This window comes from Pipistrellus kuhlii, unplaced genomic scaffold (genome assembly GCF_014108245.1).
Source record: "Pipistrellus kuhlii isolate mPipKuh1 unplaced genomic scaffold, mPipKuh1.p scaffold_m20_p_15, whole genome shotgun sequence".
Lineage (NCBI taxonomy): Eukaryota > Metazoa > Chordata > Mammalia > Chiroptera > Vespertilionidae > Pipistrellus > Pipistrellus kuhlii.
In genome coordinates, this window is record NW_023425460.1 from 38,280,036 (window position 1) to 38,305,689 (window position 25,654).

The 25,654-nt window shown below is 45.2% G+C and overlaps 1 long non-coding RNA gene across 1 annotated transcript; it reads left to right on the forward strand.

Moving 5' to 3' along the window:
* Positions 1–424: 424 nt before the first annotated feature.
* Positions 425–4,533, forward strand: LOC123652394. The gene is made up of 3 exons (XR_006741721.1): positions 425–1,870; positions 2,702–2,821; positions 3,720–4,533. It is a non-coding gene; the product is annotated as an uncharacterized LOC123652394 (long non-coding RNA).
* Positions 4,534–25,654: the final 21,121 nt, after the last annotated feature.

A 25,654-nucleotide genomic window follows, 5' to 3' on the forward strand; every position in this document is an offset into this window, starting at 1 on the left:
GCAGGAGGCAGAGGATGATGTCTGCATTAGGGTGCTGACTCAGGTAGCAATTACGTCTGCCCAGGGTGCCAGCAATTTTAGTTTTAATGACTCTGTTACTTTACCTGGCATTGCCAAGGTTCTCATGAGTCTTTGGGGACTGGGCTGGGAGGTGGTTTGATGGTGGCTGTAGGCAGAGCTCCTTCCCCTTCCTGGCTTACTGTTCTATGATAGAGAACATAGATTTACTGCCTCTTGCACACCCCCTGCTTCCCCTTCCTGGCTTACTGTTCTATGATAGAGAACATAGATTAGCTGCCTCTTGCACACCCCCTATTGGGGATGTGCCTGCAACCAAGGTACATGCCCTTGACCGGAATAGAACCCAGGACCTTTCAGTCCGCAGGCCGACACTCTATCCACTGAGCCAAACCGGTTTTGGCTATTGTGCATACTCTTGAGTATTTCCTTAATATTGAAGCCCTGAAAGTAGAAGTTCTAGGATTGAAAGATTTTGATTTTGTGTTTGATGTATGTGGCTGTACCACCAATGTGGGCTCTAGTGTCCTCACATGTTTCCTCACATTCTCCCTCGTGCTGGATGTTAAAATTTTTAAAATATCTTGCCAGATTGATAAGTGAAATGTGGTATCTCATTTTTTATGTTTTAGATTATTAGTAAGGTTAAATATTTTTTCCTCTCATATTTGGTCTTTTTAATCTCTTCTGAATTGCCTATTTGTGTCTTTTGCTTATTTTTTCCAATAGTATTAGCATTTCCTTATTGACTGTAAAATAATTAGTTAAGAATGTTAGCCTTTTGCCCTCTAGTTTGCAAATATTTCTTTTCAGTTTTGCCCCTTGCCTTAATGTAGGCATATTTCAGATTTTTATGTTGTCAAATCCATCAAAATTTTTTATTTAACTTTTAATATATCAAAATTATATTTAATGTTCCCTTTGGTATCCATATCTAGAAAAAGTTGTATGGTCACCTACATTTCCCCCAATATATTTTTGGTTTTATTTTTACATTTAAATCCCCACAGTTTTCATTGCAATGCAGTTTTGACTAATATCCGAGTCAAAGAAGATAAGTTATGGGAAGGGAGATTTTGATTCAATATGTGCATGAAATTTCTAATGATTTAGAGATGAGATTGACAACCGAGGAAATAAGCTAATCTCATTGCTTGACCTTCTATCAGGGTTTAAGAATTGCTTGGCCTTCCGTAAGTGCTCAATTAACATTTGCTCAAAGAATGATGGAGTAAGAGACCTCCACGCTTCTTTTCAATGCTGTTTTCCTGACTTGGCTCGGGTTTTCAGTTCATTCCATCTCCAGAGATCATTCTAGAAATGGAGATGGTGGCTCTCAGGGGTGAAGCAGGCAAGAGGACAGGATGGTAGGGAGGGAACTGATGCCAGGGGAGCTACTTCTCAAATCTCACCTCCCACATGGTCTGTGAGGGTTTGCAAGGCTCCTTGCTGTTTGCTGGGCTCTGGGCTGGGAGAGAAATAAGTAGGCGGGCCAGTTGTTAGCCAAAAGGACTTAAAGCCGGATGGGAGGTTAGACAGGTGCCTCTGAAGATGGAAGGCTCAGAATGTGTGGCGCTGAGGAAGCGGCTGTGGAAATGCAGGGCTGGTGGTGGTCGTGGTGCTGTTGTGGGTCCTTAATCAGGCACGGTGACTTTTAGGAGCTGAGTCCCGGAGGTTTACTCCGAGTGGTTCTCTCCTGAAAGGCTCTTCCATGAGGTTGTCCATTCGGGTGCACTAAAGAAAGGCCACAATAGCTAAGAGTTTCTTCTGTACTTTTCAAATAACTCAGTGACTCAGGAAAGAAGAAAATGCCCACATGCATTAAACTCATAAACAAAGAGACAAAACTCAGGTGTGTGTGTTCTTATGCATGCTTACCTGTATGACATATGATTTATTTATTTATTTATTTATTTTTTCTTTCTGGATAAATATCACATACTTCCTAGATTACATCAGCCTGAGGTAAAAATAGGGTCTTTATGATAGAGACAAATAAGAATTTCTTGCCGAAACTGGTTTGGCTCAGTGGATAGAGCATCATCCTGCAGACTGAAAGGTCCCAGGTTTGATTCTGGTCAAGGGCATGTACATTGGCAGCTGGTCAATGTTTCTCTCTCATCGACGTTTCTAGCTCCCTATCCCTCTCCCTTCCTCTCTGTGGAAAATCAATAAAACACACACACACACACACACACACACACACACACACACACACACACACATATATATATATATAAAGAATTTCTCCCTCCCGACCTCGTGCATTCTATGGGAACGCCAGCCCTCCTTAAAGGACTCATGCACTTGTCCGCTCTCCTCTTGGTATCCTCACTCATCTCAGCCACTCCGGTTCTCCTGTGTCAGGGATGCCACCAGCCATAGTTCTGCCTCCAGTTCTGTCTGGCTCCTGCTGCCCTCTGTGCCTGGCTGACCAGCATGCAGGAGGCAGAGGACGATGTCTGCATTAGAGTGCTGACTTAGGTAGCAATTACGTCTGCCCAGGGTGCCAGCAATTTTAGTTTTAATGACTCTGTTACTTCACCTGGCATTGCCAAGGTTCTCATGAGTCTTTGAGGACTGGGCTGGGAGGTGGTTTGATGGTGGCTGTAGGCAGAGCTCCTTCCCCTTCCTGGCTTACTGTGCCATCTCTTCTCCTTTCCTGGACTCCTTGTGTCTTCAGGCAAAATTCTCTGGTCCAGATGTGCCTGAAGTCTAGGATGAACATAGTATACGAAACATGCTTACCTATCAGGGACTAATGTGGTGGATTCCCTCATGGACTCCGGAGTCACCTATTTTGGTTTGTATTGTTTATCAGCTGGGTGATCCTGGCTACAGGGCTTCACTTCTCTGGGTCTTAGGACTCATTTGTAATGACAACAGTACCTACTTCATAGCATTGCTATAGGGAGTCTATGAGTTAATATAAATAAAATGATTAAAAGAGTGCCAGGCAGATAGTAAGCACATAGGTAAGAAAATGTTAGCCATTATTATTGTAACTTCAAGTTCATCCTCCTGTTTCTTTCATCTTGCTTGATTGGAAAGTTCTCATTGGCATGGACCCTCTCACGGGCTCCAAACATTTGAAAGAAGAAAAGAGAGGAAAACCATGGAAATAGTGGTTATCATAATTTCCATCCCCGTTTTCAGCTCCTTTAGAGGACCTGTGGCCTGGTTAGACCAGCCTTCCTTCTCTCTTTCCTATGTCCTCCCTTCCCTCAAATAGTTTTTGAAAAGGAAATAATCCGTTTTTATAGATAGAGAATAAAAGGAGAGACAAAGAATTAGAAGAGGAGGAGATAAAAGAAAGAGTTGCAGGGTGGTAGTACTGTTTGGCATACAAGTTTTGGAGTCTGTCAGACTGCCCTTGTCATTTCTATTGTGATGTTCAGTACATTGCTTAACCATTTTGCACTCAATATCTGTACAGTGGGTTTATTAATTACTTATCTCATGGGATGGGCATGAAGATTAAAGGAGAGAACTTATACGGCATCGACTCAATAAGTGTTAATTTTTTACCTTCCTTCTGCCCTTGTCCTAATAAGATGAAACCCATGTCACAGGTTGCCTGCCCATTTCATAGGCCTTGGGAGAATTCTGAAGCGGTCCAGAGATGATTTTTAAAAAATTTCCCTAGCAACATTCATTCTGTAGTGTGTTCTCTCATCAGATTTTATTCTTTTTTCTTTTAGAGGATGGAGCTTTCTGCAGCAGGTACACGTGAAATCTGCAAGCGGTGGCTGGATCCAAAGATGGCAGCTCGATCACTTGCTGGCTGACTTCTCCTGGCTGCTGGTGAAGTCACGTGGGCAATTGACGCACTGTGTCACTTTCCATCTGCTCCCACTCTCCCCCTTCCCGGGTATTTTTGGAAGAGTGGTTTAGTACATCAACCTTTAAAGAAAAGTAATTATTAAATCTTTCTGTCATCAGGATGTCATGGGGTTGTGTGTCACGCATAGCTCTTGGCAGCATCTAAATTGGGATTTTCAAAACAAGATGAAGTTTCTCCTTGGCCCTTTTGTTTGCCTCTTGAAAAAGTTCAGCTTCTGCAGCAGCTGATTTGGTTACTCGTTAAGAGTTTTCTCTGACTTAACCAATAACGAAACGATTTTTCCCATTTGAATAGCTCTGCCGAGGTCCACTCAGCCACCCAGAGCCGAGTGGTGGCTACAATGTAAGCTTTGTTCCTTACAAAAAAATCATTTCGGGTTTATGAATGTTTCACCTCTGGAACCCGAAATGTGGGGCTTCAGCCATTGAGCCTGCTGGCTGGTTGGGCTGCTGGCTGAATGAGCTGGAGCTTAAGATGGCTCCTATGGAGGAGCAACAGCTATGATGAGTTGAATAAGCGCCCATCCCATGGAAGCAGCTGGAGAAGCACGTCAGGTGCATTATTTCAGCGGAGCCTCCTAAAATGACAGCCAGGTTTTATTGAGCACTGACTATGTACCACATGGGCTCCGTGACTTTTACAGCATTCTCATTGGATCCTCAACTCACCTGCTAAGGTATAGTTACCTGGTGAGGGTATGGTGACAGTCACCTGACTCAGCTCTCCTTGATGTCCACCCAGTTTTATTGGATAAGGATACTGAAAAAAGTCCCTGGGATAAACCTTGATTGCTTTAGCCTGGCTAGATCCAGGGGCCCAAATGATGTGCTTGAATTCTCTCTTTCTCTTCATACTGCTTTACCTTCCTTTGTATTGACTTTGCTCTGAGCAGAAATGCTCTATAAGTTTTCCCCAAACTTCTCTCATGATGAGAATCACCTGGTATAGTTGTTAAACTACAGACTCCTGAATTCCAACTAAGAAGTGCTAAACTAGAATTTTGGGGAACATATAGGTAAAATTGTATACTTAACTAGTGCTTTCCTTCCATTATGGCAAGTGGTACCAGTCTTCTACTGATGGTAGGGATATAAATTTGGTGAACAAAGTAAATGTGTTTTAGTAAAAAAAAAAAAAAAAAAGTGAGTGAATTGAAAGAAAACACTCTAAATTCTATGTATCTTCTATACATCAGTCAGGGTCCAACCAAGTAAACAGGCAGTAGGATGTATGTATTAAGAAGTTGTTTGGAAGGAACTGGCTCACATGTTGTATGGTCTGGCTAGGTGGGTGAAATCTACAGGGTAGGTGGGTGGCGGGTGTGTGTGTGTGTGTGTGTGTGTGTGTGTGTGTGTGTGTGGAGGGCGCAGGCTGGAACTCTTCTGCTTCTGGGAAAGCTCACCTCTGCTCTTAAGGTCTTTCATCTGCTTGCACCAGGCCCATCCAGATCATCTAGATTCTAGAATAATACCCCTTTCGTAGCAACTCATTATGGGTTATAATCACATCTACAGAATACCTTCACAACAGCACCTAGGTTAATGTTTGAATAATCGGGGACTGTGCATGAGGTTGTGAAGGAGGTAAGCAAATGATGGGCAGCTGGCAAACCTGAGCCACGCAGGTGGGGCCAATAGCTAGTATATTAGGCCCTGCGCAAAGGCGCTGGGGATTGGTGGTCAGGGAACGACGGGTATTTTAGCGATCAGCGCTTGGCAGGAGGGTGCTGTAAGCAGGCTGGGGAAAGCAAAACACAGGAGCCCCCTTTCCTGCTGTCTCCTCTTAGGCTCCTTTTCTAAGGGACTAGCTTCTGTTTGCCTCGGTCTCCCTCATTTCATCCGTTCGACTTCATAGAGGTAAGTTTGTCCTAAGAAAAGGACTGAAAATGACTTGGACTACAGTAATTTCATACCAGGGTGATTGCAATACTCACAATGACACCCCTTTTTACCAACACCGCCACCACATGTCCGAGTTAGCAACATACTTCAATCTTAGAAGCTCCTGGGTCCCCCTACCCACGGATAGTGGTCATTGTATTGGAAATGTCATTACATGATTATTAATCAAATGTATTTTCTTGAGACTGAGGAGAGAGAGCTGGAGGGTCCACGGGTGCTTTCCCCCATTAAGGCAATTAGGAAAGGACGTGGAACTCGCGCTTGGATGAGAAGATTGACTTTATGAGCGTCTCCTGGGGACAAGAGGGGAGGGAGTCGGTTTTGCTTTTTAAAGACCAGAATTTTCTGTTTCCTTTGGAGGCCTTCATTTTCTGGACAGTGAGCTGTGCCTTCACAGAACACGGAGGGCTGATCACAGTCCCAGCGCTTGACCCTCAGAGCGGCAGCGGTAAGTGACGTATCCTGGCTGACATTTGGAGATTGACACGCTGATAAGCGCAGTGCGGCTGGGAAATCTCTCTCCCATCGCTGCACATTCACAGTGTTTGCCAGGGCGGTGGCTCTGGGCCAGCCCTCCACCAGAAGCAGGGCTGCCTGCGGGGCCGCCAGTGGGAGGGCTGGATCACACTGGGATGTTGGCAGAGTGAGATGGGTGGGTGCCTGTTTCACCGCCAGTGGTACCTGGGAGGCAAATCGCATTCACTAGGCAGGAAGTTGTCTTACTTACACCTGTGGAGATGAGAGAATAGGTATATTTCAACTGTGTGTGTGTGTGTGTGGGGTGGGGGGTGGGGGGGGGGGGGGAGGAGGGGGAAGAGGGATCTAAAATCTTTAAGTTTGCAGATGATATCAAGCTGGGGAAATAGGTCTCATTTCAAGCCTCACCTGAGTGGTTGGGGCTGCCTTAACTGGGCCCAAAGGAGAAGGAGTGACAGGACTGTTACTGACCTGTGTCTGGGCGGTGGGTGTGGGAGAGAGCTTGGCGTGGGGATGAAATATCAGCTCTTGTGATTAAGCCACAGACTCTGAAGGTTAATATTTAGATTAAGGTAGAGTTTCCCTGCTTTGCTTCCTCATTTGGATCGCAAACTACATGAGGGCAGGGCCCAGGATGCGCTCATGTGTAACACAGGGGCTTGGGGTCTTTCCAACCACTTTCCTGGCCCTGCACACGCATTGCCCGGAGTGACCGTCATGCCCACTTCTCTCCAGGAGCCCTCCCTCCCTTGGCGAGTTGATTTTCCCGACTGTCTTGCATGAAGACAGGGGAAGGAGCCCCGTTGCTCACCTCGGAGGAGCCCCGCTCTGAATTTCCTTCGGATTACGTAGGGTTTGGTGTTGGCATCGGAGGAGCTAGCTTGACCTTTGTGACTTAACCCTGAGGTGCCGGGAGGTGGAGATTTGGAACTCACAGGCTAGTGGGTTTAGGAAGAGCCTGGATTTTCCAGGTGGCGAGAGTGCTCCTCCCACTGCAGTCTTTCTGAACTTGGGGCTCTTGTGTAGCATTTTACCTCTGGAACCGTTCTGCCACTTTCCCGGCAAATGACAGACGCAGCAAAGCAGCAGTGGCCCCTGCGTCCAGCAAGCAAAACTCCAGGTAAATAAAAGCAACGAGCAGACAAGTAAAAATGTTTTAAAAGAAAAACAAACAAACAAAATAAACCCCCTTCTCCCAAAATAAACAATCGCATTAAAAAAAAAAAAAAAGTCCAGGTAACCCAGGCCTGGCGTAACCATAGCAACCCTAATGGGGCACAATGACCCAGCATAAATCAGGCTCCTGGGGAAATGTGAGGGGATGTGTCTGCTGGATGATGGGAGGGAAAGGTGCCTCGCTCCCCATGGGTCCCTGATGTCGGCGCAGAACGGTTTCCCATGGCCTGTGACCTGAGGTGACATGTTAACCCGGTCATGTATTTCCAGGCTCTTGGTCTGCTCTGGGTCTGCTAAGTAGAATCAGACGGGCAGCTCCAGCGTGGAAGGAATGTGGGACATCTGACACATAAACACACAGGCACATGCATGCACACTGCCCGGCATATGGGGGAGGCAGAGCTAGCTGCCTTGTTCACGATTCCTTAGGTCTGTCTGTCTGTCTGTTTTCTCTTTGCACCTGGTATGGCTGGGACTGGCGTCACTGCAATGCATGCTGGGGCCCATGCTGCATTTTCTGCTCCCTCTTCCGAAAGCTGCCTTCTTCCCAGCCTCCAGGTTTTGACCCAAGTGTCAAGTGTCATGTCAGAGTGGCTTTCCCTGACTATTGTGGCCCCCGCTGCAGTGACCCTATCGTCCATCACCCCGCTTGACTTTTTCACAGCCCCTAGCCTTTTCTCTGCTTCCCCTGCTCACTTGCGTGCTTGCTAGTTCTAATTCTCCTCTCTGACTTGCATGTAACTTGTGTCTGTCATCCTTTATCGCTTTATCATTTAGCCAAGGGCTTGGCACAAAGTGGGTGCTCACTAAACACCAATTGACTGACCGACTGGATGCTTCTTCCAGGTCTTTTGTGTCCCAAAGTGGCAGCAGCATTGAGAATCTGTAACCAGGGCAGTTCAGGGGAGACTCCAATCTTGGGCACTTTTTCTTCTTTCTAGAAGCTGTTTCACCCCCCCACCCCCACCCCAGCTGCTCTGACAGTTAGATGAAGTTTGGCTGCAAGCATACAAGCAGGCCCTATGGGGGAACCAGGGACTCTAGTCCTGGGTGCTGGGGAGTCAGTGATGGAGGGGAGGTGTGGCAGGGCCATTTGGTGGCCCCGCTTTCCTTTCTGGGTGTGCATGTTTGTGTATCTCTCCTCCTGCTTTATTAAAAAGCACTCTGGGCTGTGCAGAGCAAGCTGGGAGGTCTCAGGTAGAAGCAGGCGGATGTCTCTATTGAACTCCTAAGCTGATTACATCCTGCTGTGTCTCAAAAATAAAATGAAACATAAATTAAAAACTCCTCAACCCTTGCCTCTTTCAAATTTCATTTTCAAAGGCACAAATGGGCCCTGCTCCTTCGGTACAAGCTGTGCGACAGAAAGGTTTGATCCCCTGTCAATCTGAGGGCTGGTCTTCCTCCTCAGCAGTGCTCCTGACAGGATCATCAAAGATGTTTGAATGTGTGAATGGCTTATGCTGGAGATAATTTATAGATGGATCGACACCCTTCTGCCTAGCATGATGCTGGTGACACAGCATTGTGAGCCGAGGGCTGCATTCAGTGCCCTTTGGAGGAAGCTTTGAGGAGAGGACGATGGGATTGCTCCCCTTTTTCTTTGACCTGTGATTGCAGCTGCAGACTGACATTTGTACCAGTTCTAGTAACACTGAATGCTTCTGAGCCTGATGATCACCTTCTTTCTCCCTGATCCGAGAGGCTGGTGAGCAGCTAGTCTCTCTGGTGAGCCAGGGAGTCTGGTTCATCAGAATAGACACCGCCTCTCAGTCTGCTCTCTGCACTCCGCCCCTCCTCTGCTGCACCCAGTGTTCAGGCTAGCTGGTGAAGACTGGCTCCTGGTTAGGACTGCTGCCCCCTGCCGGTTGAGCTCCCCACCTGCCAAGAGTCCCAAAGGCTTTCACTTTGGCCCTCACCTGCTCTGCTTGTGGTCCTGAAACAGGCTGGCTGGTCCCTTGCTGAGGCTGCTGTGATAAAGTGAAGTCTTTGGTTCCTAGGTGCTTTGGAGCTACTGAATGGCTTTCTTTTTCCGGACTTCCTTGTTCCTCAGCCACAGCCATCACTTCCCTCGCAGTAATACTTCTGAGGTCAAGGCCCCCCTCCACCTTGCCCCGCCCCCAGCCCACAACGAATGGTGCCAGAGGCTAAGCTGCCTTGAGGTCAGGAAATAGTTTACACAAAGTGGTATTTTGCTTGCTCCCCAATGACTTCAGATTCTTCCAGCAAACATTGTTGGAATCACTTAATTCCTCGAAGCTCATCAGAATTCTTCTGGTGCAAACTGGGTGTTGTTCTTGATCATATTAAGTCATTTAAAATGCACCTCAGCGATTCAATTGCCCGGCCATCACCCCCTTCCTCTCACGCAGGGGTCTCCATTGACTCACTGATTTTTAAGGGTGAGATGCATTTTCTTTGTGACACGTGTTTGAATCTCGGGGGTGGCGGAATTGTGGGGGTTGGATATGACCTGGGAAACCATGAGGAGACTCATGGGCTGGAGAAAAGCAGAGGTGAGACAAAGAGGGGAAAACGCATTGGCTACAGGTTGAAATTTACCAATCGCATTCACACACAGTGCTGGGGAGCACAGTTCTGATTCTGGATGTTTCCTGTCAATAAAGTGGAACAAAGTGGATCAAGTGTGCAGTGTCAGGCATTGGCATCGGAGTTAGGCACAGAGAAAATCCCGCTGTAAGATCTTTGAGGTTGGGCTCTTGTGATGGGCATCATCCAGTCCAGAATCAAGAAATGCTGTTTTTAGGAAAGAAAAAAAAAATTAATCATGTTCAGTGTACCAACAAATATTCTGATCTTTGGTAAATCTATAATAATAAAAGCATAATATGCTAATTAGACTGGAAAGCCAAACGACCTTCCAGACATCCTTCTGGACAAAGCTGTGGCATCAGGGGCCGAGGCAGAGACAGCCGCCATGGTGGGCGGGGGCAGAAGTGGTTAGGGGTGATCAGGCAGGCAGGCAGAGAGGTTAGGTGTGATCAGACAGGCTGGCAGGCAGGCAGGTGAGTGGTTAGGAGCCAGTGGTCCCGGATTGTGATAGGGATGTCTGACTGCCAGTTTAAGCCCAATCCTGCAGGGATTCTTGTGAGATCAGGCCTAAACTGCCAGTCAGACATCCCCCAAGGGGTCCTGGATTGTGAGAATTTTGTGCACTCAATATTATTATTGAAGTCATACTGTATTTCTTTAAGTACTTTGCATATTTATCTCCACTCATCACAATACATTCAGCCTAGCAGAATTATCTTTATTTCACAGGTAAGACACACCCCACTGAACATGACCAAGGGGGATCTCCTGAGTCCTTGGCTATTCCCCAGCCTTGCCCATTCAAGCAGGTGGCACTGGCCTCCACCCTGCAGACGCTGCAAGCTGGCTTTTGTCCCAGATCCCTTCTCCCCTGGCTGGCTGTGGCTTCAGCTATGAGCTTGTGTTTTTTCTACCTTGTACTTTGCTCTTGCACATCTCTGCTGTTTCCACTTTACCAAGCTAGTCCAAATGCGATGTCTTCTGATTCCCTCTCTTAACCCTCCCAATGTCTTCTCGCAGTACCAGAGCAGTCTCTACAAACCACAAATCAGCAGGACGTGCACCCACATCAGAGTCTGCAGCAGCTCCCCAATCCCAGGCTCCCTCCCCAATCTGGTCTGGTCTCCTCTGCCCTGGGCCCCTGCACAGGCTTCATGTTTAGTCCTGGAGGCTGTCCCTGGGTCTGTCTCCTACGTTCTAGCCCTGCTCCCCTTGCACCGGCTCCTCCTCTCCTTTAGTTCTTGTCAGAGGCTTTGTCAGGCTCCCACTTTACTCTCCTCCGGTGGATTCAGTTTAATGGCTTTCTAGATTCAGGGTGGGGCTCAGAAATCTGCATTCAGCAAACTCTTGGCCTTGTCATTCCAGTGCAGGGATCTGTAGCCCACACGGGTGTGTGTGTGTGTGTGTGTGTGTGTGTGTGTGAAAAATGTAGTTTTTGGAAAGTGCCTGTGGGCAGGGTCCTCTTTGGGAGGGGCCTGTAGAAATGCCACATGAGATATGAGACTTGGTAAGCCCTTGGTAATATGCAGCTGTTTTTTATTTTTATTTTTATTTTATTTTTTTTATTTTTTTTTATTTTACAAATAATAAAAAAAAGGGTTGCTCAGCTTGGTCTTCCAGTTATACAGCAGATGTCTTTTAGATGCTTTCCAAAACCTTCCTTCTTTGATCCTTAGCTGGTAAAGGGAGCCATAGATAACATACAGGTGGTTGAAAAACTAGTTTGAGTAGCAGCTTTGTAGTAGGGATAAGTGTTTGGTCTGCCAGGTGTTGGCTGTGGTGGGGGTGCTGTTTGTGAAATGATGTGTTTGTCATGTGGTCTCATTATCCTGAACCCCGGGTAATGACAGTGGACTCCTGTGATGGCCGCCTGTGAACCCCGCTGCACAGACTTTCCTGTGTGGTGGCTGCGTTTGGGCATTTCTCATTTCCAGCAAACAGATTGGATGTTGCACCAGAAATATGGAGTTGAGAACTACCCTGGTTCTGCCAGAGATTTTGAAAATCTTTAGTATCCCCAAGGGACTTGTGCAGTTTTTGGAAAGAGGAAAAAAATATTAAAAAGATTGTCCCATAAAACGTGAAATAAACACTAGGGATGAATTTTTCTTTGCTCATTCCAGTTATTAGACATCCCGGAACATGGGGGTTTACTGCAGCAAGTTGAGTTTTCTGTACTTAGTCCTTATTTATAAGTGATGCCTTTTCTTCAGATGGTTTCATTTAAACAAGTTTTATGTGTATCCAGGTAGGTATCAACAAGCAGCATGTGCAAAAGCTGTGGGCAGGGAAGGACACAGTGTATTTAGGCAGCCCCCCCCCCAAAGGGACAGGATGGTGTAGAATGGTGAGAGAGGAGATGGGAGAGACTTACAGAGGCCAAAGCCAAAGCTGTGTGCGGGATTCTAAGAGCATGGGAAAGCCATTGGAGTGTTTTTGCAATGGGTTGTGTTCTTAAAGGCTCATGCTGATGTTGAAACTGATTGAAGGGAAAGAATAAAGAGCAGCAAGACCAGCCAAGAGGTGGCAGGAATAGCCTTGTCAAGAGATCATGGTGGTTTGAAAGGGGGGATGGCAGTGAAGTTGAGACATAATAAGTGTATTGGAGAAATATCCAGGAAGTAAAATTGTTGATTCAGAGGAAGGAGGTGCCAGGATGATGCCAGCAGTTCCTCTCTGACCACAGAGAAGCGCCATGGTCTGAGCTGGAGAACCTGGAGAGGGTTGGGATGGAGGAGGTGGCTGGTTTGGTTTTGCAAGTGTGAAGTTGAAGCTGCCTATGCCTCGTCTAACTGGAGTTGCCAAGAAAGCAGGGAACATGCAGGACTGGCATTCAGAACACAGATCTGCCCCAGAGAAGTACACTTTGGAATTTCACCATTTGCTAGCACAGATTTTTCTTGATTCCGAGTATCCCTTGCTGAAAGAGCATGACCACTCCAACTGCTATGCAGGATTCTCCAAGTGCCAAATGCTTGTTTCACCAGCTTGGACTTTGAGTAATGGGCATCTAGAACCCTTTGAAGTGGAGGCCTTTTAGCATTGTTCCTTACTCACTCCTCCTGTAGTCAGTCAGGCTTCTACAAGGAGACAGAACAAATAGGACATAGGTCCAGATAGAGACATACAATAGCCATCCCCCTTATCTAAGGGGGACATGTTCTAATATCCCCAATGGATGCCTGAAACTACAGAAAGCAAAACTGCAGATAAGGGGATAGGGGAAGATTGCTGTAAATCTAGATGTAGACACACCCATGGATATTTATTTTGGAAATTGGCCAAGAAGTCCCACCACCTGCCATCTGCAATGTTCAGGAAAGGTGGTGTAGTTCAATCCAACTCCAAAGCCTCAGAATCAGGGGCCCAGGTGCAAGTCTGGTTGCAGTCTGAAAGCTCAAGAATCCGAAGTGAAGATACCTGAGGGCAGCAGAAGGTCCATGTCTCAGTTCAAGGAGGGAGAGGAGGAAGGGAGGATAAGAGAGAGAGAGGGAGAGAGAGGGAGAGAGAGGGAGAGAGAGGGAGAGAGAGGGAGAGAGAGGGAGAGAGAGGGAGAGAGAGGGAGAGAGAGGGAGAGAGAGGGAGAGAGAGGGAGAGAGAGGGAGAGAGAGGGAGAGAGAGGGAGAGAGAGGGAGAGAGAGGGAGAGAGGGAGAGGAGGGAGAGAGAGGGAGAGAGAGGGAGAGAGAGGGAGAGAGAGAATTTTCCCTTTCTCTGACTTTTCTGGTGCTCAACCACAATCTGGAGTTCAAACTTCTTTACTCAGTCCACTGATTCAAATGCTAATCTCTTCTGGACACACCCTCACAGACATACCCAGAAATAAAGTTTTACTGGCATCTGGACTTCCCTTGACCCAGTCAAGCTAATACATACAATTAACCATCATCCTCAGATCCTGGTGTCATAGAGCTGGGGCAGCAGACTGGTTACAGGGACATGGTACCAGGGCTTGTCATCGGGAATGGATGGGGAGACACATCTGAAGGTCTCATCTAGAGCATGATCCATGGCTTCCAAAAGCCACTGGAGAGCAGGTGAGCAAGCTGCAGAGAAGGAGACGAATGATGCCAGGATGAGCAGGGAAAGGCCCTGGTTCAGGTACTCAGAGGTTGTGAGGAAATCAGTAGAAATTAGTCCATGAAACCCTGGCCAAGAAGCTCAGTTGGTTAGAGAACTGTCCCAATACTCCGAAGATGCGGGTTCAATCCCAGGTCAGGACACATACAAGAATCAGCCAATGGAGGCATAAATAAGTGGAACAACAAATCCCTTTCTTTCTCTCTCATGCTCTCTCTCTCAACATTAATAACAAATTAAAGAGTAAAAAAAAAATAAATAAATAAAAAGAAAAAATCAAAAGAAACCAGCCTGTGCAATGGCCAGAATGCAGCTCATAAACAGGTGATGCTGGGTCCAAGCCTTGCAAGCTCCCCCAGGAGGAAAATGCTATAACTGTGGGAACTCTAATAGAACTTCAAAATGACACGAAATCGCTGCAGAAATTGTGAAATGGACCTCATAGTTCTACTGGTTTTGCAGCAGCGTAAAAAGCACAGTCCTCCACTTTCTTTCAAAATAGAAAAGGAAAACCAAAGAAGAGTTGGGAAGTAATGGAAAGGCTTCCTTTGCACATTGGAAAAGATCTTCCATTGGCTGAGCTTTTGCAGTAGTCATGAGTTCTTCCATTTCTCTCTCCCACTCTCTTCTGCCAACCTCCATTATTCTCCATTCCTCCTGTCTTCAGACTTAACATTTCTGGAAGAATTAGGCAGGAATCATAAGAGACAATGGAGAAATAGCAGCATTGTGGAGCAAATAAGATATCAAGGTTGAAGTCAGTGACATGCATGGAGGTGGTGGGCTGGTGTCAATGTAATCTTGTTACTTGCCTGATAGAAAATCAAGTTTCTGCTTCCCCTGTCCCCTGACCACTCCCCCCTAAAGAAAATCTTATTTGTTTACCTCAAGAATGTGGGTGCCCTGGTGAGAGAAGGTGAATGTACTTACCTGTAAAGGGGGAGGGAGGAGATGGGTGTTCATATAACCCAGTGCATTGTTCATTTTTTTTTTCTTTTTTCAGTTACAAAACCCTGAGTCCCAGTTAGTCTCCCATTCTTTTCAGCCTTATGACCATTTCTCTGAATTCTTTATCTGACAGGTTGCTTGCCTCCATTTCATTTACTTTCTTTTCTGGTGATGCCTGCTTTTCTTTCATATGCGGGCTGTTTCTTTGTCTCCCCATGGTTTCTCTTCTCCTGATGTCTGGTTATGTAGTTCTCTCTCTCCTTTCCGTGGTGGAGTGAAGAGCTCCTCTGAATCCATGTGTTTGTACCAATTGGAGACCAGTGTTCCAGGGTTCACATCTGTTCGGTGGGTGCTGGAGTTGTAGATTTCCGATAACATCCACATTCCCCTTCAAGATGGTGTGGTCTTGGAGGGGACCCAGCAGCAGTGGGGGCTGTCTAGTCAGGGGAACCCTGTCCAGCAGTCCATCACCTTCTCCTGGGGTATAGCTGTCCCTTAACTCACCAGCAAACACTCCCCATGCGACCCTCAGCTATTCTTTCTTTCTGCTCCGGGACAAGGCTTGGGACAGGTCTGTCTATTCCAATGCCATTTTTTTTTTTAAAAAAATCTCCAGTTAGAGTCTCAAATTGTTGTTTCTCTGGCTATGCTGTCTTAGGTGAGATACTTAGTTTTCCTGATCCTCAGTTTACTGAAAATAAACCCTGTTCTACTTTCATTATAACTTAGAAGAAAATTCAATAAAATAACATGTGTAAACTCTTTATAAATTAGTTATTGCTATGACACTTAACATGAATTTGAGGTAGTTTACAATAAGAGAACTGCATACCTAATAGGACTGTAGAAATATGGGTACAAAAAAATGTAACAAAGCTGTTCAATGGAATATTAAGAAGGACAACTGCATTGGGAGGGAATCTGAGGCCAAAGAGAATTTTCTTCAGCACGTAGTCATATGAACTTGGCAGATAAGAGATAAGGGGAAAGTAGCTCATAGAGAATGCTGAGAATTTCATCAGGAGTCACCAGCGTTTTACCCAAAGTTATTCCATGCTACTAGCCTAGGGCAAACTCAGAAAACATTTGGTGACTTGAACAAACACAACTAAGACGTGATCCTTGCCTTCAGCCCAGCAGCAAGGAGTTTTTTGTACTTGACCTTAAGTGAGGGGCCAAGTACCATACAGGCAGCCAGTTTCCAAAAGCTACTTGATTAAAAACCCCATAAATTTGATTGATCTCCATTGTGTGGTCCTTCCAAGACCATTTCTGGGCACCAGTAGTTACAGGCATTGCAGAGGGGAAGGAAGTCTATAAAGACCCAGCATTTCAACTTCTAGAATTTATCCCAGAAACACACTCCTTCATGGACACAGAGATACACAGTGCTTAGTATCTTTATTGCTCTTTCTGATAACACATGTAATACAAGGCAATAGAAAACTCAAACCTTATGGAAAGACAAAGGCAGTGAAATTTCTCCAGAATCTCTCAAAAAGTTTATGTTGGTGTTGTTTGCATAGCAAGGGAGATGAACATAATGCAGAAGCCATTCCCTAGGGGAGTGGGTAAATATGCCACAGTGCATCCTATAGAGGAGGGCCAGGCAGCTGTTAACAAGAGCAAGGCAGAGCCACACATACATCAAAGAAGTGCGCTTCTGTCGTATGTGGCTTAGCAGTAGGCAAGTTCTCAAACAGCAGGTAGGCAACGATTCTATCTTTCTGGAAAATGATAACATTTGACCTTATATAGCATTAATAATTTACAGATGTATCCATACACAAATTATCGATGGCATATCTACCAATGGCTGTGGTTATCTGTGACAGAGATTCTGGGGAAGTTTCAAGCCATTGTTTTTCCATAAGGTTTGAATTTCCTATTGCCTTATATTACATGTGTTATCAGAAAGAGCAATAAAGATACTGAGCACTGTGTGGGAGCTATGGATAACATGAGGCATAAGTTATTGTCCCCACCTTTGTGAAGGTCAAAGTCCAGTACGGGAGAAAGCCACTGAAGGAATTAAATGGCCATGGGAGCCCTGCAGTGATGGTACTGTGTACGTGGGCGTGAGTGCCTGGTAGGTGCCAGGGCTGGGGGTGGGATGGTCAGAAGCATGTTGTAGAGAAAGTGACTCTAATGTGGTCTGGAAGGACACAGAGTGCCCATGGCCAGGCACTATGACAAGGGTCAGGTGAAGAGTCAATGCCCACCAGCCTATTGGTCACTGAGGAAGTAGCTCAGTCCCTGGGACAGTCTGAGTCATGAAATGCCACTGGAGGCCAGACAGTGGAATGCTTTGAAGACAGATGGTCTCAGAGAAGCACAGAGGGTCAACTCAAGTGTTCCACAGGCCAGTCACATGGTTCTGCCTGCTCCCCCACTTGAAGGAACTTGGCATTGAGTCAGAACTTAGTTGGTGAGCGAAGGACAAATTCCAGACGGTTCTAATTAAATCCAAGCTTCCTGCACCGCGTCGTTCTTAAATCCTTACTTTATGGTCCAGAGGCAAGACACAAGTGTCATCAGGGTGAATTTATCTAGAGATGACATCACCAGGATACTTGGATTGATAGGGTGAAGGGCAGAGCCACACAGTTCTTGCTGACAGAAGGAACTTGATGTTTTTCTCAAGGTCCTTGTATGCATTTATCCATGAAGGGCTCCAGGGAACCATTGGTGACCTCAGTCCTTAGAGCTGATGTCCTTATCTCCTTGGTGCTGGTGTCCCCGAAGGCTCCTTAGACTAGGTGAGGTAGTCTGGAAGCACTGGTCAGGATGGAACGAGTCCAGTGTGAGCAGTCTCTCTCCAACTCTGCTCTTGTGTTAGGGAGCCAGAGAGGGCAAGGAACAGAGGAATGGGCAAACGATGGGAATGATAGCAGGACTGTGGATTTCTTTGTGAATCAGGTATAAAACTGTGGGCTGGAGGTGTCTAGGCTCGAGGTAAGCTGCAGGAAACCTGGAAGACCAAATGACTCTCTGTATCAGATCCTTGCCCCTCTGCTCACAGACCAGAACATTAAAACAGGCAGATGATCTCTACCAAGGTTATCCTCAGATTCATGGTTGTGAGAGTTCCTTGTGCCTGCCAGGTGAAGTTTATCTTTAGCTGACAGTGTTCAGGTCTGGCTGCACAGGCAGCACCCTGTCCCTTACCCACAGCCTCGAGGGGTCATCTGTCCAGCCTTCCCATAGGGCTGCCAGCAGCCACTATCAGGATGGACTGTGATGGCCACTACATGCACTATATGAGCAGGGATGATCCCAGAATAATTTGTGGTTGGGCTACAAGCAATCAGGGCCTAGACCTTTACAAAAACTTGTCTTTCAACCTGTACAAGAAACTCAAATGACATTTTATTGTTCTTGCCCCTAGAGAAGAAAGGAGAGGGAAACAGATAGAAACATCAATGATAGAATCATCAACTGGCTGCTTCCTGTATGGCCCCTTACTGGAATCGAGCTTGTAACCAGGGCATGTGCCCTGACTGGGAATCAAAACATGACCTCCTGGTTCATAGGTCAACACTCAACCACTGAGCCACATGAGCTGGGCTATACTTGCCCTCTTGATCTTTTAGCCAGTTCCTTCCCTGACAATTTCATCATTTCTGCTGTTCTGACACCTCTGTGTCTGTTTCCTCTCCCCGGAATGCCTGTGCCTCCATCCTGGTCTGGCCACCCTGATTCGTCTTGACTAAGTGGTCCCTTATCAGGACATTGTGAATGTTCTCCAGAAAGTACCTGAGGCACGGCCAAGTGCTCCTTTGCTTGCCTGTTCCTTCATTCCCTCATTTATTCAATATTGACCTGTATATGCCAGGCGCTGCTCTAGATGCGAGGAATATCACTAGTGAACAAAAACTGGAAACCATCCTGTCTTCATAAACTTGCTCTGTAGTGGGGACAGCTGATAACGAATGAGGAAATTGGTTGGGATGGGGAGGGTGTGACCTGCTTTCCCCGGAATGATCAGGGCAAGGTTCTCTGAGAACATTTGCACAGAGACCTGGATGGAAGTGAGGTCAGCCACTGGACACCTGGGGAAGAAGGTTCTGCAGGGAGAAGGAAGAGCAGTGGGAAAGCCCTGGGTAGGGGCAGCCTGGGTTGCAGCAACCACTGTAGGTTTCTTAGTGACTGGATGACCACAGTGTTTTCATTTTGTTTGCCATCTCTTTGCATTATAGCTCTCGCAAGATAAACCAAATCATGTTGTAGGTCCACCTCATCATATACGGTGGGCATATTCCTGGAAATGGGAGCGTATCTATGTGAATTTAATTTTTGTAACTTAATTCCATTCTAAAGGCACACGATGAGCTTGTCTAAGGGACTGCCTGGCTAATCCTTTTTAATAGTGCCTCAGAGGACCCCTCAGGTCCTTCTTGTTTTAAAATACCAAGATTTTATGTCCCCACAGAGGCTGAACTTTCACATATTATCATGAAGGTGGAGATAACATAGCACTAAGTCCTTATAAATGGCAGCCAGCAGTTAGGCAGGCAGATAAAATTTCACTGGAAGAGATTAATTCCCCCCCCCCCCCTCAAATACTTGCCTTGTTATGCAAAGATGACATTTTTTTTTTGGCATAAAGAATATAGAAACTAGATGTCAGAAGTCTAGGGAAAAAAAAAGAGTATAAAGTAGCTGTTTCCGAAATCTCTAGTTAAAAGAGCAAGCCACTCTAGCTGTGTGGCTTGGTTGGTTGGTTGGATCTTCTTGAGAAGCAAATGTGGTGGGTTCGATTCCTGGTCAGGGTACATACCTAGGTTGTGGGTTTGATCCCCAGTCTGGGTGCATAGAAGAAGCAACTGATCTCTCTCTATCTCTCCAATAAACATCCTGAGTGAGGAGATAAATAAATAAATAAAGCCAATATATTTTTTTCTCATAAAGGAAGTAACTTTTTGCCTTTTGAATGTGGGTTTGGTTGGGTTGCCTTGTGATAGCAGCAGGTAATGATGGGCCAGTTTCAAATAATTTCATTATCATTTTGGTTATTGTAAGCAAATGAGCAAACTAAACGAGGTATAAAATGAATTGTGTGTGTTTGTGTATGTGTGTGTGTGTTTAACATATAAATATTTTATATGTCCCCATGTTAAGGTCTGGCTATGGCATAATGAGTACACAGATACCCAGCTGGTGTGGCTCAGAGGCTGAGTGCCAACCTATGAACTAGGAGGTCACAGTTCGCATGTTCAGGTTGTGGGCTCGATCCTCAGAATGGGACGTGAAGAGGGCAGCTGATCAATGATTCTCTCACATCACTGATATTTCTTTCTCTCTCTCCCTTTCTCTTCTTCTCTGAAATCAATAAAAATATATTTAAAAAAGAGTACAGAGTTGATGTTGGGCAATATAGCTCATACTTGAGATAATTTTGATGATAGATTGTTTGCTTGGGTGCCCAGCTAGGATGTAGCATGACAACCTCATATACCTTTTATTTATTTATTTTTTCATTGAATTTATTGGGGTGACACTGGTCCTTAAAACCACACAGGTTCAAGTGTACAACTCAACAAAACATCTGCACACTGCATTGTGTGCCACTGCTCAAAGCAAAGTCCACTTCTGTCCCCATCTAGCCCCTCCCCACCCACCTCCACCTGCCCCACCCCCTTTTCCTCCAGCCATCACCACACTGTTGTCTGTGTCTATGTGTTTTATGTATATTGTATGTACATATACATATTTTTAAATTCCTTCACCTCTGTCATTCAGCCCCCTAACCTATCTCCTCTTTGCCAACTATCAATCTGTCCCATGTATCCATGCTTCTATTTCTACAATATTTTGTTGGTCAGTTTATTTTGTTTTGTTCGTTAGATTCCACATTAGATTCCACATAAGTGAGATCATGGTATTTGCCTTCCTCTGACTGATTTATTTCACTTAGCATAATAATCTCAATCTCCAGGTCCATCCATGCTGTTATAAAAGGTAAGATTTCCTCCTCCTCCTCCTCCTCTTCCTCCAGCCCAGTAGCATTCCATTGTGTAAATGTACCACAGCTTTTCTATCCACTCATCTATTGATGAACACTTTGGTTATTTCCAGATCTTGTCTATTATAAATAACACTGCAATGAACATAGGGGTGAATATTCTTTCAAATTAGTGTTTTGGGTTTCTTCAGATAAGTGCCCAAAAGTAGAATTGATGGATCACAGGGCAGTTCCATTTTTAATTTTTGAGGAAACTCCATACTGTTTTCCACTGTGGCTGCACCAGTCTGCATTCCCATCATGTACCTTTCAAATGATTCAAAATGATTTATTAGGTACTAAAGCAAAGAGAGGGGAAATAAAGAAAAGCAGGAGCAACTATGCATTATCATTTAAGAACAGAGTCACTCTGTGGTTTGAACAGGGAGCCAGTCCTCACAAAAGCCCATTCAGAAGGTTCATCCTCAGCCATTCCTAGATCTTCGAAGGCCAAGGTCACCAGCCTGGCTCACTGGTGCAGCCTGGCTCCGTGTGCAGCCCACTTTGCTCAGGGAGGCAAGGCTCCTTTCTGTTGGCCTCCTCTCTTTACCATGGGTGAGTCTGCAGAAATGCTACTTCTGAAACTGGTTTCCCACCTCTTCACAAAGGGAGCAGTTTCATAAGATTTTGTTGTGGCTTCTAGACCTGGGAATGTTTAGTCAGTTCCACACTTGGAGAGCAACTCCCACCAGCAGAGCCATTCCTTGGGCATCTGTAAAGTACTGTTACCCATGTCATTACCCTCACTGCGGTCCTATAGGTACCATATTCATCTCCCCTCAGTCTGCTAAGGAAACAAATGAAGGTCTGCTGTCTGAAATTGCCTATGGGTGAAGTTCTTAGCCTCACCCTCCTTCTAAAACACCTGAGCTCTCTCCTTCCTTTGAGGTGACAGCTCTTATCTGACCCACTCATCTGTTGCTCTTTGAATTCAAATTCCAGATGAGATTTATCCATATTTGTGAGACCTGCAGCTAGATAGTGCATTCTTTAGAAAGGACACTCACTCAATCACCCAATGAATAGATACTCTATTGTTGCTCTGTGGCCAAGGACTGTTCCTGGCTTGGCTGTGAGGAGCTCAAGTGGTCATAGAAGTGCCTGTTACCAATCCAATGTCCTTTTCCCTCTGGCAGTTCCATAGATGGACATTGTACCTCCAACAGCACCCGGGTCATTGCTAATGTGTTAGTGCTGGCAGGAACATAGAGGCTTTATGGTCCAGTGGGTTTGCAATGAATGTTGATGATGGAGGTGAAATAAATGTCAAGGATCATAATTTCACTTTTATCAATTTCTTCTCATATCTTCTGGATCTCTCTCTCCCACCCCCTCTCCCCCCTCCCCTCTCTCTCCTCTCTCCTCTCTCTCTTTGCCCTCTCACCCCCCAGTTTGGTAGAAGAGAATGCCCTCATACTTTTAACTCTGACATAGAGCTTTTATGTCAAGGTTATTTTAAAAGCAAATTAAACAGAACACAACTAAGGCTTTAAAAATACTTTCTCCTCAATAGTTTATTGTTGAAGTAAATATTTTGTGAGAGACTAAAAGCAAAATCATTGAGTGGACCTCATTGAATGTTCTTGACCTAGTCTTGGAAGAGTGCATGTAAACCAACATTTTGTAGCTCAAATTCTATTTTAAGTTCACCCTGAAGAGTTGTTATTTAAAGAAACCCTGTAAAAAGAATAATCAGAACCCCCCCCTCCCCCGAATTTAGAGTTGGCGAGGGTAGCAGATTTTTTTTTAATTTTTTTTTTTTTTAAAGGAGGGTGGGAACATGACTCTTACCATAGCCATCCGGGTTTTGTCCCCAGACTGGTGGGGCCTGGGAAAAATGATTTTATTCATTAAGGAACTTGGGATTAATAAAAGAGGAGAAAATGGATTAAAAGCTCTGTAGAGAATGGACAACAGCTTCATTTTTCTCTGTGTTGGGGGATGGGCTTGATCCCCCTCCCTGACCCAGAGAAGGTATTTGGGGAAATGACCTTAGTTCCTTCTGAAAGGAAGTGGAGGCATGCCCTGCCATAACTTTGCCCACTCATTGGACATCATTTCTCAGGAGCTCAAGGATACAACATTACAGGGGAAGGGGAATTTCCACTCCTGCATGGAAAAGTTTCTAAGGGAGTGTTTGTGATATTTCATTTGGATGAGTGGCAAGACCATTTGTTTGAACATCTGCATTGACCACAGGAATCTCATGCTTTGCATTTATTCGGCCATTTTGTGGGTTGTTAACTTGAGAAGAAACACAGAAAAGTTTGGTTCCAACCCAAAATTCTACAAGGAAATGGAAATTTCACAGCTCCTTTCTGACATAAAAGGTCATCATGTTGTTTATCTGCAAAGCCAAGGGAAATTGGCTGTTGAATATATTGCATTTGGGAACACTGGCCTAAATTCAAAGAAACTTGATGCTCTCTGCCCTCCCTGCTCTGTTTTTATTTAAAGAATAGAGGCCTGGTGCACGAATTCATGCATCGGTGGGGTCCTGCGGCCTGCCTGGCAATTGGGGCCAATTGGGGCATCTTGCCCAGTCTCCATCAGGGCTATCAGGGCTGGCCAGCCTGGGGGAGGGGCTGCAGAAGGTGGGCTGGCCAGGGGAGGTTGGCTGTGGGAGAGCATTGACCACCAGGGGGCAGCTCCTGTGTTGAGCATTTGCCCCCTGGTGGTCAGTGCATGTCATAGCGACCAGTCGACCAGTCATTCAGTCGTTCGGTCGCTTAGGCCTTTTATATATGTAGATGTTACACTCATGAATTAGTGGGTGAAGGCTTAAAATACAGATCCTTCTCTTTCAGAAGATGAAGGCTTCAGTCCACAAGTAGAAATCCAAAGTCAAGGATGCCCTAGAACTAAGACTGTGGACACTGAGAACATGGCTGTTATAATGCTCCTGGTCTCTGGGTTACAGAATATACTGGGCTCTCTTGTACTTGAGGAAATCACTCAAAACCTTTGGCAAGATGGGGATCTCAGACCTATCCTGAAAATTCCAGAAAGACCTCAGAATAGTTACCCTTAAGCATGGAATAAATGTAACACAGCTATCTTATCCACTCATTTACTTATGGGCTCTTGGGCTGTTTCCAGATCTTAGCTATTGTAAATTGTGCTGCTATGAACAAAGAATGGCAATTCTTTCTGATAGGTCCTCTGGGTTTCTTAGGATATATTCCTAAGGTCAAATGGCAGATATATATTTAACTAGAGGCCCCGTGCATGAAATTCATTCATGGGGGTGGGTGGTCCCTCAACCTAGCCTGAACCTTCTCCAATCTGGGACCCTTGGGGGGATGCTAGCAGTTGGACATCCCTCTCACAATTCAAGACTGCTGGCTACTACCACTCACCTGCCTGCCTGTCTGATCACCCCTGGCATGCCTCTAACTGCTCCCCTGCCTGCCTGATCACCCCTAACCACCCTCCCCTGCCAGAATGGTCACCCACCCCTAACCACCTCTGACTGCTGGCCTGATTGCCCCTACCTGCATCTGCCCCCACCATCATGGTTTTGCTGGCTTTGTCCAGTCTAATTAACATATTACCCTTTTATTAGTGTAGATTTTCTGAGGAAACTCCATACTGTTTTTCATAATGGTTGCACCCCACTGCATTTCCACCAGCAGTGTACTAGGGCTTCCTTTTCTCCACATTCTTGTCAGCACTTGTCATTTGTTGATTTGTTGGTAGCCATTCTGACAGGTGTGAGATGGTATCTCATTGTCATTTTGATTTGCATCTCTCAGATGATTAGTGACTGAGTATTTTTTCATTTTCTCTTGGCAAACTTGGAGAAGTGTCCTTTTTTAGAGAAGTGTCTAATTAGGTCTTTTGCCTATTTTTAATTAGATTGTTTATCTTTTTTTTTTTCTGGCTAAATTGTATGAGTTCCTTATATATTTTGGATATTAACCCTTTATCAGATGTATCCTTGCCAAATATGTTCTTCAATAGAGTGGGCTCTCTTTTCGTTATGGTTATGGTTTCTTTTGCTGTATAGAAGCTTTTTATTTTGATGTAGTTCTATTGGTTTAGTTTCTCAGTTTCCTTTGCTTTAGGAGATCTACCTGTAAACATATTGCTACAAGAGATGTCTGTGATTTAGCTGCCTATGGTTTCTTCTAGATTTTTTATGGTTTCACAACTCATATTTAAGTCTTTTATCCATTTTGAGTTTATTATTGTGTGGTGTAAGTTGGTGGTCTAGTTTTAGCAATTTCATTTTCAGTCGCTATAACTGAAAATGGCATTAGTTGCTCTCTGCAAGTAAGATCACAAATAGATTTTGATAGTATTTAATTTTGAGCAGTGTCTTTCTGCTAATGCAACTATTACTGAAGTTGTTGAAGTGTACTAGTATCTTGTTGGCTGTAATGGCCTTAAGGTAAATTTCTAAAAAATTATTTTGAAATATGGACTTCAATATGTCTAAAGCTGATGATTCTCATCTAACGATTTTTCTAAAGATTTAAGCCTCTGTACAAATCAGTTTTGTGTAGGTATGAGTTTAATATTAAATGTAAATTTGTATAATGGCATTTTAATGTTTTCCCTGACATTTCCTGTATAAATGCAAGCAGCTGAAATGTTTCTGTGATTTGCATATAAGTTAAAATGCTTCTCTATGTAGTCTATTGTGTTTCTTC